Genomic DNA, 13907 nt, shown 5'->3' with positions numbered 1-13907 from the left:
TTTTATTGTATGCTTAAGCTGAACTCACATTGTCATGCTGCTTTCCAAGGGAAGAACCCTAAAAATGATAGAAAAGTAGGAAAAGAGAAGAGAAGATCTCTTTATCTTGAGCTCAAAGTGGCTGAGAGGCAGCTGGAGTGTTCCATCACTGGAGGGAACTGTGGCTGCACTGGTGGATCCCACCAAGACCCTCCTGGACACTCCTGGACCCAGCAGTGCCCCAGGCTGGTGCTGTCTCTGATCCTCCTCTGTGCTCTCTGCCCCCAGCCCTACCCCAATCTTCACCCAAGTGCCCTCTGCACTCTTTTAGGACTGGCACATCCCCTCCCCCTTTTTGTTAACCAGGACAATTTCGTGATCCCATCAGCAGCCCCTGGGCCAGAGCATCTTCACCCGAGTCAGCACCAAAGGTTGGTCATCACTCAAAAACATGAGAATGAGCAAACACTGAGCCCATGGGAAATAGAGACAGCTTGGATGGGGATGTAGGATCTCCCCTTGCAGGATCCCTGCCCCTCATAGCTCAGCATCCAAATTCCAGGCTAGAGGTTTCATCTGCTCAAGGTTACCCAGATATCTTTAACAGAGCTCTGAAGCAGACTCCAGTCTCATGTAAGATTTTAATTGCAAAGCTTTGCACAAACAGATTTGTTTTTCTTGCATCCATTCTATTGTAAACAATAAACCTCCCTCTATAACACCTGAAAGCTTATTATGTGCTTCAGTAAAACTGTTCATAATTATTCAGTTATCTGATTATGTTTGCCCTTTTGTGTATTTGAGCACCTCAGAAAGACAGAAGGTATTAAAGCATTTACAAACCAGGCAACTAATTTATTTTCAGATCATTTTCCCTCCCATACTGCATATTATTGTATGTAATCAGTCACCTAAACTACAGGATGCCCCCACTTTCTATATTCCTGAATGGCCAATAACATCAGCTGTAAGGAGGGTTTCTATTGAACACTGATACTCTTGTTTGGACATGAATACCCTGTGTCTGTGCAGATATAGATCCCCACAGAAGGAAACCTTGTTCCCTGAATACTGGATAAAACAAAAAACCCATCAGAAATGCTTGCGAGGAGCCTGAGCGTGACTGATAAGGGAGCTGTATAAATCTCCAGCAGCCCCTTGCCAACTTAATTCTGCAACATTCAGCTGATTCCAACTGCAGATTATGACTTTTCTCCAACCATCCCCCTTTTCATCTTCTGCTAAAAATACTCATTTACCCAAAGCAGCAGAGAAGCAGCCCAGGACACCCAAACTTGGATAAATCACAGGCGTTGATTTAATCTCACGCAAGCGAAGCTTCCCGCTGTCCTTTTAAAACAAACAAGGAGGACTCAGAGGCCTGCACATAATCACTGAATTACAAAGAACAGATGTGAAACATTAACAAGGAAATGCTTATGCTGGCAAGGAGCAAGGACTATAAAACAGCACGCACTGTACCCAGCCAGACTGGCTTTTCAATGACTCATACTTAGGAGATTACAAACAAGAAGGAACAAAAATTAAATGGTTCATTTGACTGGGCCTAATACACTTTAGTTACTTTAAATTAACTGGTAATTGTGCCATTTCTTTCCCTTGTTCTTTTCCTTCTGACTTCTTGGTTGGAATGCCTTGATGGAGGGGAAGTTATTACACACCCCACATGGCTCCTACCTATGCATTTGCCTATCCTAAATTCATGATTAGAGCAAGCATTCCCTTCAAAACCTGCACTCATTTCTCTGAAATAAAAGCACCCCTCTGTCAATTGCCTGTTCAACCTGTTACTACACCAAGTACGCACCAAGGATTAATTTTTGTTTTTGTTTTTTTTTTTTAAATGAGTTCTACAAAAATTTTATCCTGTTCATTCCCTGAGCAGCCTGGGATAGTGCAAGGTGTCCCTGCCCATGGCAGGGGGTTGGAATGAGAGGAGCTTTAAGGTTCCTCCCTACCCAAACCATGCTGGGGTTCTGTGATATTGCCAGGCCTATTTCTCACCCTGCACTGACAGAGGGAGAGGAAAGGAGTCACTACTTTTTATAGTAGTGGCTAATTAGGGACAATGTGTTCATAAGGGAGGGTGTCCAAGCCATATCATGAATAACCTCACATGGATAACAGAGATGAAGAACCACTCAGAAGTGCAGGACAATGAAGGCTCAAATGCAAATATCAATTGAAATTCATTGCATTTTAATTGACATAAAAAACCCCACTGCCTTTCTCACATACATACATATTTTCTATTTCTATGCCATCAGCACTCGAGCCACTTTGTGGTTTATTGACCCCATGACTTGGGTTGCAAGCAATGAAAAAGAACTTTGGTCCTGCATGATTTGATGGTCACATCCCATGTACAGGAGCTGGACATCAATGATCCCTGTGGGTCCCTTCCAGCTGAGGATATTCTGTCATTCCAAAAAAAGGAATGTGTGTGCTAAGGGGAGATCGCTGCCCATCTTCCCTCATGGTGCCAGGGAGAAAAAACAGGGCCAATTTCATACAAACAGAACCCTCCCACTTGTGTCTATCACAAGTACTTTAAGATGTTAATGATTCAGATGTTAATATTATCTCCTGTTGTACAAAAATTAATGCCTTAACTACTTGGTTGTAAGCATGCAAGCAAGATCAACACACTCAGTTTGTAAAGAATCATAACCTGGATGGAGCACGTTGGGAAACCTCTCCTGCTCCAACTGCTGATGAATGGATCTACTCAGTTTATGAATTTATTTTTTCTCACAGAGATAAGACCTCTATTTTAATACATAGCACTATAATATAATATATACTATAATTATATATATATTAGATATTATATAACACAACATAATATAACCCAACATAACATAATATAAAATAGAGATCTCTATTTTTCAAAGAGACACCCATATGTTAAAGCAGAATCCTCATCATGACCAACTTAGATTCACTTTTTGAGAGCACTGGGGACAGATTTTCTTCCTATTACCCACTGGGAATGAGAAGGATGGAGGCAGCCAAAGCCTTAATTTTTTTGCAATGACCACTGGTGGGGAAAGCAGCACATCCTCATCATTTGGTAAATTCTGGCAGTGATTATTTCAGCATAGCTATTAAAGATCCAGCCTTTATTTGCAATCAGAGTCTCTCAGGCCCCCATTAAAGAGGCCTCCTTGTGCCTTCACCCTCTACACAAGAGTGAAGAGTCCTTCAGCCTGACATCATAATCCCTAAGCTCTCGTGCCACACAGAAGTTGAATTAAATCTCTTCATGCCTTTTTCCTTCAAGAAGGAATGGATAATTCACTTTTGTCTTACAGCAAATCAAGCACCCTCAGATCATTTCTGTGTCTCTGTCCAGCACAATATTGAAATCCCAATCAGATTTTCCAGTCAAGGAATGTCTTGCCACTACTTCCTATGGAAATACCCCCACTTGTGAGCCCAGGCTGATGTTACCCTGTATTTATTGAGCATTATCACACATATCCACATAGGCCTGTACTTAACAGCACTAGAGAAATTACAGACAAATTTTGACTGGTGGCAGCCTTTTAGACTGATAAATTTTGGGCAATAAGGGAATGAACAGATCATTATGTTTCTTACTCCTCAATAAGAAGAGCACTGGAGCAGTTGAGAGCTGGAGGAAAACTCCCTTTACCAACCTGAGGGAGCAGCACAGGGAAGAGACAGAAGGTGATGCAAAGAAAGGAGCAGCTGGGAAAAAAAAAAAAAAAGCTGAAGTGAAACCCTGTTTTGTTTCATTGTATAACCACATTCATAATTAAGAGTAAGAACAGCATCTCAGAGCCCAATTATGCCCCTAGTGAGGAACTCCACTGCCCTGTATTGCAGAAATACTCCTTTACCCTTCCCGACCCAAATCCTGATATTCATAATCCTATTTGAACAGAGCTTTAAAATTCATGATTTCTCTTCAAATTCAGAAGAAATGTTGAAATAAAAAGGCAAGAAAAGACACAAAAAGGAGCCTCCCAGCTGTGGTGGACTTTCCAGCTCAGTTTCAATGCCAAGATTTTTGATTTGCTCAAGGCTAAGAGAGCCTGAACACTTCACATTTCAGTGCTTCTGCAGCTCCTTTCACACCTAAGCTGCAGTCAAATGCACAGAATGATGGTAGCACCTGTGTTATTCAGGGTACATTTTCCCTACTGGCACAAATGCACAGTGCCATTCAAATTAAGACTTCATACCAAGATGGCAAATTTCCCAAATCATGCTCTTAATCTCTCCTATCCACTTGATAGAAAAGCAAAGGTAATTAAAACCCACAATTGGAACAATAACAGAACATTCCACCTGTACAAGGAGAGGAATCGATGTACAAAGACCAGAGAGAAATGAAAAACATTAAAAAAAAACAAATTAAAAAAAAAAAATTCAAGTGCTCACCTAACAAATTGGTTTCTGCACAGAGATCTACAGGGCATTAACTTTCAGGGATCACAGCACTGATTTTCTCACAGAAGCAGAATAGGTATTTACAGTCCTTGGGATCCTTCAGCACATTGAATTATGCAGCTGGCAAAGCACAAGTCAGGAACAAGTAGGTGCTGTGTCCATCAAGGCCATGGATGTGACCCCCGAGCAATTCCTCCATAAGGTGTAAAAAAAATACAGTAGTTGAGACATGAAATTTTTAATAGATGTTCCATTTTATTATAAGGTACCAGGGAAAATTAGAAAGTGACCCAGGATGTGTCCTAAATGTGTCATATGACAAATCTTGAAGCAGAAAAGAAATAAAAACTTGTTTTCACCGTGTTACCTTTCAGAGTTGGAAAGAAAAGGCTCATAAACCACCAGGCCAAGCACCATCTGCATGAACTACCTGGAGTGTAGCCACAACAGGGGACATCACCTCCAGGCAGCCCAGAAATCAGTGCAGGGAGCAGGACAAGCAAACTGGGTCACTCCTGGTCAAGTGCCCTGGGTGCTCCCTTTATCCACCTGCTCCTGCTCTGGACTCCCATTGGATTTGTGTTCCCCCAGACAAAGGCAGAAATGAGGAATCTGAGTCCATGTTCTCAGAAGAGAAAATTTATTATTTTATGATACTATATTATATTAAAGAATACTAAACTAGGCTATAATAAAGAATACAGAAAGGATACTTACAGAATGTAAAAAGCTAATAATGAAAACTCCTGGCTCTCTCCAGAGCCCTGACACAGCTGGCCCTGACTGGCCAAAGAGTGAAAACAACTCCCAGCAGAATGCAATGGAACAATCACCTGTGGGTGAACAATCCCCAAACACATTCCACATGAGCACAGCACAGGAGAAGCAAATCAGGTAAGAATTGTTTTCATTTTTCTCTGAGGCTTCTCAGCTTCCCAGGAGAAAAATCACTTGCGGTCTCTGTCCAGCACAATTTTATCAGAGAATAAGGGATTTTATCAGAGAATGAGACAGACTCCTGAATGGTTTCAGGAACAGATGGAAAATTCGGCTGATCACATTGAGGGGAATACCTGCTGGTCCCACCCCCAGCAAGGGGAGCACAGGGCACAGATCCTCCACCCTGGGGACACATTAAATGCCAGGGAGCAGAAGGACAGCAAGCTCTGGAAGCACCACTCTGCCAAGCAACAGCATCCATCTCACCCAACAGGCAGCTCAAGCCCAGACCTGACTTTATTTCTAGGATATTATTCCCTGAGAGCTGCACAGCAAGCAGCACAGCTGATGGACAGTGCTGTGTCAGGCCCTGAGAGTTCAGCACTGTCTCACCCTTGCAGGTGTTTTCAAAGCAGTGACGTGCCCTGAGACAGCCAGGGGGACAGGACAGATGCTGTCACTTCAGGGTCAAGGCTCCCTGGCACCAAAAATCATGTCACTGCTCAGTGACCAGCTCTGAGGCCAAGATAAAACTGTTTCAGCAACTGCTCTTTTCAGAAGTGAACAATGTGTTTCCTGCTGTGGCTGGAATATGTGGAATCATCACAGCTACCCTTTGCCAAGGGTGATTTCCATGGTCTGAAACCCAACCTCCTTGTGAATTTTGTGGCAATCAGATTCTCCTTGGCCTATTTCTGTTCTTCTCCATTTCTTTTTGGAGGAGCATTACCAGCATGTGTAAGTCAGCAGGGCTGGGACAGGGAAGTCAGGCAGGATAGGAAGGAATAACAGACAGGAATAATTGGTACAACAAACTGGCACATTGCAGCTCCAGTTCAGGCCATGCTGAGATCAAGTCCATGCATCCCAAATTTACCCAGCAGCCAAGCATCCCTGACTAACATCATCCTGGGGAACAACAAAAGGAGCATGAAGCTGCTTTTATTTGCACCTGACCAGGCATAATATGAATTCTTGGATAACTTGGGGCAGAAGCAGCCTTGAAATCACACTGTTCACCCTGGTTGGGTGACACAGGTGGCCTTGGAACACCAGCTGTCCCTGCAGCAGGATGCTGTGCCTGAAAATTTGGTCAGACAGCTGCAAGACTGTGCAAGGCTGTCAGTGGTGGGCTGAGAGGGGCAGTGTGTGCTGCTTGTGGTGTTGGATTGTGATAAAATCAGCCTGGCCTGTCCTGACAGAGGGGTAAAGATGTGGCAGATGTGGTGAAGTATTATCTAAAATTGCTAAAGTGACCCAGCTGAGCTGCAGACATCTGACAGATGTCAGTCCTGGAAGAGTTCAGGCCACTTTCCCTAGGGTGGGGTCTTTAACATATTCCCCCTTGGAGCATGTGGAGATTGCTCCCTTGGGTTTTGGGACAGTCCCATGGATATCCCTCAAGCTGAGTCAAAGATTTGCCCATGAGCTTTGGTCTGGCTGAGTTACATCAGTCTCTGATACTTGGTTCTTTTTGCTGGGTTTAATATAATTCCTTTAATGTTGCTTTGCCATTGGGCACTACCCCATCTTATACCATAATAAAAGTTTTATCTTTTATACTGTGTAGTAAATAGTTCTGATCACAATCTTCTGTCTTATCATCTGTTATAATCATTTTATATAAACAGATCTGATTTGCCAGCATTAATCCTGCAGGACAAAGTGACAAAGAAAGTCTAGAACTGATCCAGCCACCCTCAGAATCCTGTTGAAGGATGAGTTTAGAAAGCCAGGGGGTCCTTTCTGAGCCTTGTGACTCACCAGGAGCTTCTCTCAAACCCTGAAGTTCCCATTCCATTCACACAGCCCCTCCTCACTGTTTCCTTCTGCTGCCAAACAATCATTGGAGAGACCTTCCCTGCCCCAAAGCAAGCTCAGACAAGGAACAAATCAAAATTTCTGTCAAGTTTGCTTGCAGTGACACACAGTGTTACTTCTCTTCCTTCTCAGGGAAGGAAGTTCCCTTCCTTCTCACTCCTTTGCCCCTTTATGCCTGGACACAGCCCCGGGAAGTTTCTCAAGTTACAGATTTCTCATCTTCCCCGAGTCACAGAAATCAGAGGGAATGTTTGAGGAAGAGAATTTCACAGTGGACTTGTATTTATAATACAAACAGCAGGCAGTAATTGTATTGATGTATTTATACACACACATATCCACTGCAACAAACTGTGCCCAGCTGAACAGCAGGCTCTGTTTGCCAGCTCCAGTGTGGCTGCAGCACTGGTCATGCTCCCACACCCCAGAGATGCATACCAAGTGTTGGATTTTCTCTGTGCCCTGCTCTTTTCTCTCTGAGAATAAGGATGCTTATGTCCCACAGCAATCAAAATAAGCTCATGTCTCCTAACAAACCTGAAAAGGTGATCAAAATATGTAACAGAAATTAAGAAATAGCATAATTAACACTTAATTCCAGAGGAAGAAAAGAACAAAGCACACATCCCTTTCTTTCTGCTTGTGGAAGTACAGGAATGCACAGAACTTGCACTGTCTACTTAAAAATATCTTTATTAGCTACAATCCTGCATTTCCCACAATGGTTTGGGTGGGATGGGATCTTAAAGCCCATCCAGTCTCAGGGCAGGGACAAATTCCACCATCCCAGGCTGCTCCAAGCCCCAAAGTCCAACACTGGGCACTGCCAGGGATCCAGGGGCAGCCCCAGCTGCTCTGGACACCCTGTGCCAGGGCCTGCCCACCCTGCAAGGGAACAATTCCTGATTCCCAATATCACACCTAAATCTGCCCTCTAGCAACAAGAAGCCATTCCCTGTGTCCTGGCACTTCAGGCTCTTGTGAAAAGTCCCTCTCCAGCTCTCTTGGCACCCCCCTTCAGGTACTTCAAACCCTCTTTGCAGGCTTGGCAAGGCTCAATAATACCTACCACGAGTCACAATAATAGCAATAACAACAATAACCCCAAACTTCCATCATGAATAGTAGGAACCAATGAAAGCAGTCTGAAATATTTAATGTTTGCTGGGAAAACCATCCCCAGAAGATCATTTACAAAATGCTAATCTCCACCTAATGCTTTACACCATCAGCCATTAATAAATTATGTGTACAGCAGGAATTAGCTTTAGCATAATATTCTCAAATGAGCCATGCCATTCCCAAATATTTTCAGCAAGGGACTTCTTAGTTTGGTTGAGGGGGTGAGTTTTTAAATAGGGTTGGGTTGTTACAGTTGGTTGATGTTTTTGGGGATTTTATTTTTGGTTGGTTGGGGTTTCTTAGGCTTGGGATGGGCACTCAAGATTGCCACACTTTTGGAGAGCAAAGAGCCCATCTGATGGATTCTGTAATTTCTAACACTAGAAACTCTTTGGCATGAACAATTTTCACAAATTGATCTGAATTTAGCAAGGATAGCAACGACAGAAAGTGCATCTGTTTTAGAATGAAATTCCAAGTGCCATCAAGAGCTGCCTCTGAGGAAGAGCTATGAGCTAAACCAGCTCCAGGTCTCATCCTGCCACACACAAGCTTCTCATTCCTGAAAATTATTCCTATTTGCTAAAGCAGACACATATTTGAAAATAAAACCCACCAGAAAAAAAAAAACCTAATTATTGACCATTCCCACCTCTGAAGGTGTTTGAAGGCTTCCTGCTTGTGGGAGACCAGGAGAAAGATCTTTGGCCCATCTTCCTGACCAGCAAATCAAAATAAATACATTTTATAATTCTCATTACTAGGAGGGAAAACTTCTTTAGCCAGGGACCTCTCCACAGTGACTGGAATGGCCTGAGCTGTTACACAGAGGATTCAGGGCTGTCTGTGTTAAAAACAATGCAATTGATGCAATTAACACATTTAAATTGAGCTCTAATTCTTCAAGGTACTTCAAGCAACACATTCCAATTTAGCTCTGATTTTTTAGGTTACATCAAGCAACAGCAACGCCACATCTGAGACTCAAGACCTGAAATAAACCATCCCTCTGGTTGCTACAGCAAGTGCCAGGCAGCAGGGAATTCCAGCAGCAGGGAATTCTGCCATGGAGGTGAGCAAAGGTTCACCTGGAGATGATCCCAGCTCCCACCCAGCAGCTCAGAACCTGTCAGATCACCTTCAGCTCACTGCTGAAGTTCCTGCAGCCCTTCATCCCCACACTGTGGGGTTCCAGGCACCTGTGGAGTGGTTATTCCCCACCACAGGGAGGGAGCAGAGCTTTTCCTGACACCTCAAAGCACACAGAGAGGCTCCTCTTGCTGCTGTACCACAGCCTGTGGAGGAAGAATGCTCCCAAACTGTGCTAGGTCTAAACAATTTAGCCACTGCACACAACAGGAGGAACAAATTAGGACAGCTCCAAGATGAATTTTTGCATGTGATTATTAATAGCAAGCAATGCTGGCAGTTACTCACTGCAGCCTGTGGGGAAAATTTCTCTTGGGCAATAACTCCAGACACTGCTGAAAAATCTGAAACATTGCACACAGCATGAAAATATTGAACTTGCCTCTCTTTCTGCAAACAGACTAAAAGGAATTATCAAGGACTCCACTGGTGAGAAACAACAGTTAGTGATATACAATGCCACAGAACACCAGGTAGTAACAGCAGAAGAAAAGGAAATCTGCTGTGTGCTTTCATTGCTTGCAGACTCAGAAGTCACTGGTGAGAAAAAGTGCTGAAAATTTTAGCACTGGGTTTGTCCACAGTGGAAATTTTCATTAAAATAAAGGAAAACTCAGAATAGAGAAGACAGAATCCCAGGATCAGTGAGGTTACAAAATCCCTCCAGGATCACCAAGTCCCAGCTGTGCCCAGTGCCCACCTTGTGCCCAGCCCAGAGCACTGAGTGCCACCTCCAGCCCTTCCTGGGACACCTGCAGGGAATGGGCACTGCAAAGCTCCCTGGGCAGCCCCTGCCAAGGCCTGAGCACCCTTTCCATGCAGAAATTCCTGCTGCTGTCCAAGCTGAGCCTCCCCTGGCCCAGCCTGAGCCCCTTTCCCCTTGTCCTGTCCCTGTTCCCTGGCAGCACAGCCCGACCCCCCTGGCAGGTGGAAGGACATTGAGGACCCAACAGAGCCAGCAGCTGGCCAGGGATGTCCAACAGAACCCTCCAGGAAGAAGCCAAGCAGAGGCTGGCTATGGGAAAGCTGTAGGCATTAAAAAAAAATAAAAATAAGAAAAAAATACCATAAGCTACTGACATGCTCAAGACTGGGAGCAAAGAATAGAAGAACACAAAGCAATACCATCTAAATCTACAGAAAAACTCCCCCACTGTCAAATCAGAAAATAAAAATGTATTACTTTTTTTAGAAAAGTATGACTCAAAGTCCTCCAAGTGATCCTTCAAATAAAATTTAAAAAAATTTGTCACTTGTTACATTCAGCTCTCTGAAATTCTTCCTGACTGAAAAACCCTATAAAAATGATACAATATGGGGGGGGTTTGGTCACTTATAAGAAGGAAATAACTTCACTTTTCAGACAGGCAACAACAATTTTCCCAGCTTTGCTGCAACATCCCCAGATGCAGAAAATGGAAATTTTCAGCAGCATGCACTCAGCATAAAAAGCAAAATCATCCAATAAAACCAAACATCTAACAACAGAAGTGGTGGAGTACTAATTCCTCCATGCAAAGGTAGGAAAGAGACTTTTGCCTACCAAAATGGCTCATTTGAAAGAAACAGCAATGGAATTTTTGTGGACTAACAGATGTTTAGCAGATCATAACAACCAGACATACTTTACTGCCATTGAAAGCACCAATGCTTGGAAAGGCACTTCCACAAGGAAGGATCCCTCCCAAATGTGCCAGGGAATGTTTAGGTAATGGTGGGGGTTAAAACCCACCCACCTCCCTCACTGCAGCCCCAAATCCTCTGCCTGGGACAAGGACAAACACAACATTTTCCCTGGGGCATCACTGCAGGGGCAGCTGTGGAGCCCCAAAGGTGTCCCTGGATCCACATTTATGACCTGTGAAGTTGGAATTAACTCCATGTCCTATGGAAACATCTGTGCCAGCCTCCCTGCTTCAACAGAGCAGTTAAACCACAGAACTCAAGCTGGCCAGAAGGATAAATCAGCCTTGTTAACTCAGCCTTTGGGATCTGTGAGATCAAACACACCTCCTGAACTGGCTCTTCCCACACCAAGAACACATCAGGGTGGGGAGAGTGGGCTGTGATCCACTGCTGAGTTATAACCAGGTTTGAAGGGGAAAGAGAGCAGAACTCATCCCTTTAATGCCTGTGCTTCCAAGCAGAGACAAGCAGCATCCTGCCAAGCAGAGGATCCTCCCACAGGGTGGCAGGACCAGGATGGGCCAGGGCTTCTCTGTCTCTTGGAACCTTTTCCTGAGCAGAGTCTGGTCCATGAGGTTGTCTAAAAGATTCCCAGGCAGGCACTACTGCTGCAGAAATCCCCCAGGTAAGCTGGCTGTGCATTCTCAGGCTCCCTGCTAGACAAGGGTCACACTCAGAAAGGAGGTCTGGAAGCATTCCAAACACATTCCCCTCTCCTGGGAGCAGCTCTGTGAGCTCCCACAGCACTGCCATAAGGACCCTGCTTAGCCTAATTAGGATTTTGACATTAGTGGTAACATCAGCCTTTGATCCTCACACCAGCAGGGCAGGGTTTCAGGGCTTGCCAAGGCAAGGGAGTGACACTCACCCTGAGAAATGCATTTTTTCAGAAAACATTGAGCATAAATCTTACACTGGCTTCCATGGCACTCAACCAGCTGCATGTGCAGGAGAGAAAACAGGCAAGGATTGAGTGCTAAAATCAGCTGGGGCTCCAACAGCATCCTCTTTGCTGTCACAAAACTCAGTAAACCCATTTTTAAAATTTCTACCTCTGTCAGTTGTGTTTGGAACTGCTCAATGTATTCAAAATCTATCAGTGTGAGGGGGGAGGAATGAAAACAGATAAGGACACACAGGAGGCTGCATGATCACCTAGGCTGTATTTCCACAGATAAAATAAAAACCAGGAGACCACGAGGCAGGAAAAACAGAAAGACAACAGGGGAATAGATTGGACAGAAACCATCTTATTAAATCAGTTTTGTTATGAACAGGGTGAGCTGGAGGCCTGCTGAAGTCTGAGACATATGCTATGGACTTATCTGAAACTGAGCCTGTACAGCTGAAAGAGTAAATTTGAATGCTGTGGTTTGCCAGGCTAAAGTAATCACATTTTTCTGGCTTCAGATCCCAATGAACTTATACTGTTTGCTGTCAAGTTATAAAGGAAAAAAATACATCAGAAGTTTGACAAAATTAGATAAGTTCTTTAGGTCTCAGTTAATGCTCAACTGAATTTTTTTCTGAAGCTTTATTGGCCAGATTTTTCACATCAAATAACCCATGACATGGAACCGAGGATTCAAAAGGAAAGGTGAAATAATTCCATGACTTTAAGTTATGCCAAGCACATCAGTGCAGCAAGGATCAGGAGTCAGACTTTCCCAGTCCAGCCAAATCAAATCCTCTCCTATTTCAGCTCTCAAATGGAAGCCAAACTCCCCTTTCAGAAGGAAAAAGAAAATCATTGCTGCCACACACACAAATTAATGGTCCCCCTCAGACCAGATTCCCCATGCTGAAGCCTTCAAGGATAACATCAACTTTCCATGTCATGAGCACCTTCCTGCTCCAGCAGGTGAAAAGAAGAAACTATTGGAAAGCATAAAACAAAACAAAGGAAAAGTACTATTATATCCTAAAGCTAACAAATGCTCAATTTCTTCTAATTGAGACATCTCTCTTCTCCCTGCAACAAAAAAAAAAAAAAAAAAAAAAAAAAAAAAAAAAAAAAAAAAAAAAAAATTCTCCATACATTCAGATCTAAACAGAAAACAAAGGGAGAATCCCAATTTTTTAATTGTGGATCCATAGATCTCAGGAGAAATAGCATGAAATGTAGCAATGGTTTATTGCTGTTATTTTCTTCCCCCCGTCTCCATGCTTCACCAAGCACATGCACACAGCTTGTTTTAGTAAAAAAAGGAAAAAAACCCAAAAACAACAACAACAACCCACCCAAAACAAAACAAACCCCAAACAATACAGAACAAACAAACCCTAAAAAAACAACAATAAAACATGCTGAATTTCCAGGAGCTTTTTATACTACTGTTTCCCTGGTTTTGACAATATAGAAAGAGAAGCACAGTTTAGAGAAAAGGCCTCTAGGGGTTACCAATATGACTCATCCTACATGGTTAATAACTAATAAATATGGTAACAGCAATAATAATAACCACTATAATAATAGTAATAATAATAACTACAGCAATAATAATACTCTTTCAACCTGTCTGTCTACAAATAATGAAAAAAGCCTACAAGCCTCCTAAAGAGAATAAACAAACCAGGTTGCAGAAGACACCAAACACACTCCCAGCACTTTCTTTTTTACCAAGTTTCACTTTGGCAAACACACCTTTTAAAAACTGTTCCACCAAAACAATAAATGATTGCTAACATCTGTGTCCATATAAATGTCCTATGATCAGATTTAGCCAAAAGCAAACAAAAAGCAGCACACCCATTTCTTCCTCCATGAAAAA

This window comes from Serinus canaria, chromosome 6, assembly GCF_022539315.1.
Source record: "Serinus canaria isolate serCan28SL12 chromosome 6, serCan2020, whole genome shotgun sequence".
NCBI classification, from domain to species: Eukaryota; Metazoa; Chordata; class Aves; order Passeriformes; family Fringillidae; genus Serinus; species Serinus canaria.
The sequence above is the reverse complement of the archived record's forward strand: the minus strand, read 5'-3'. Positions refer to the sequence as shown.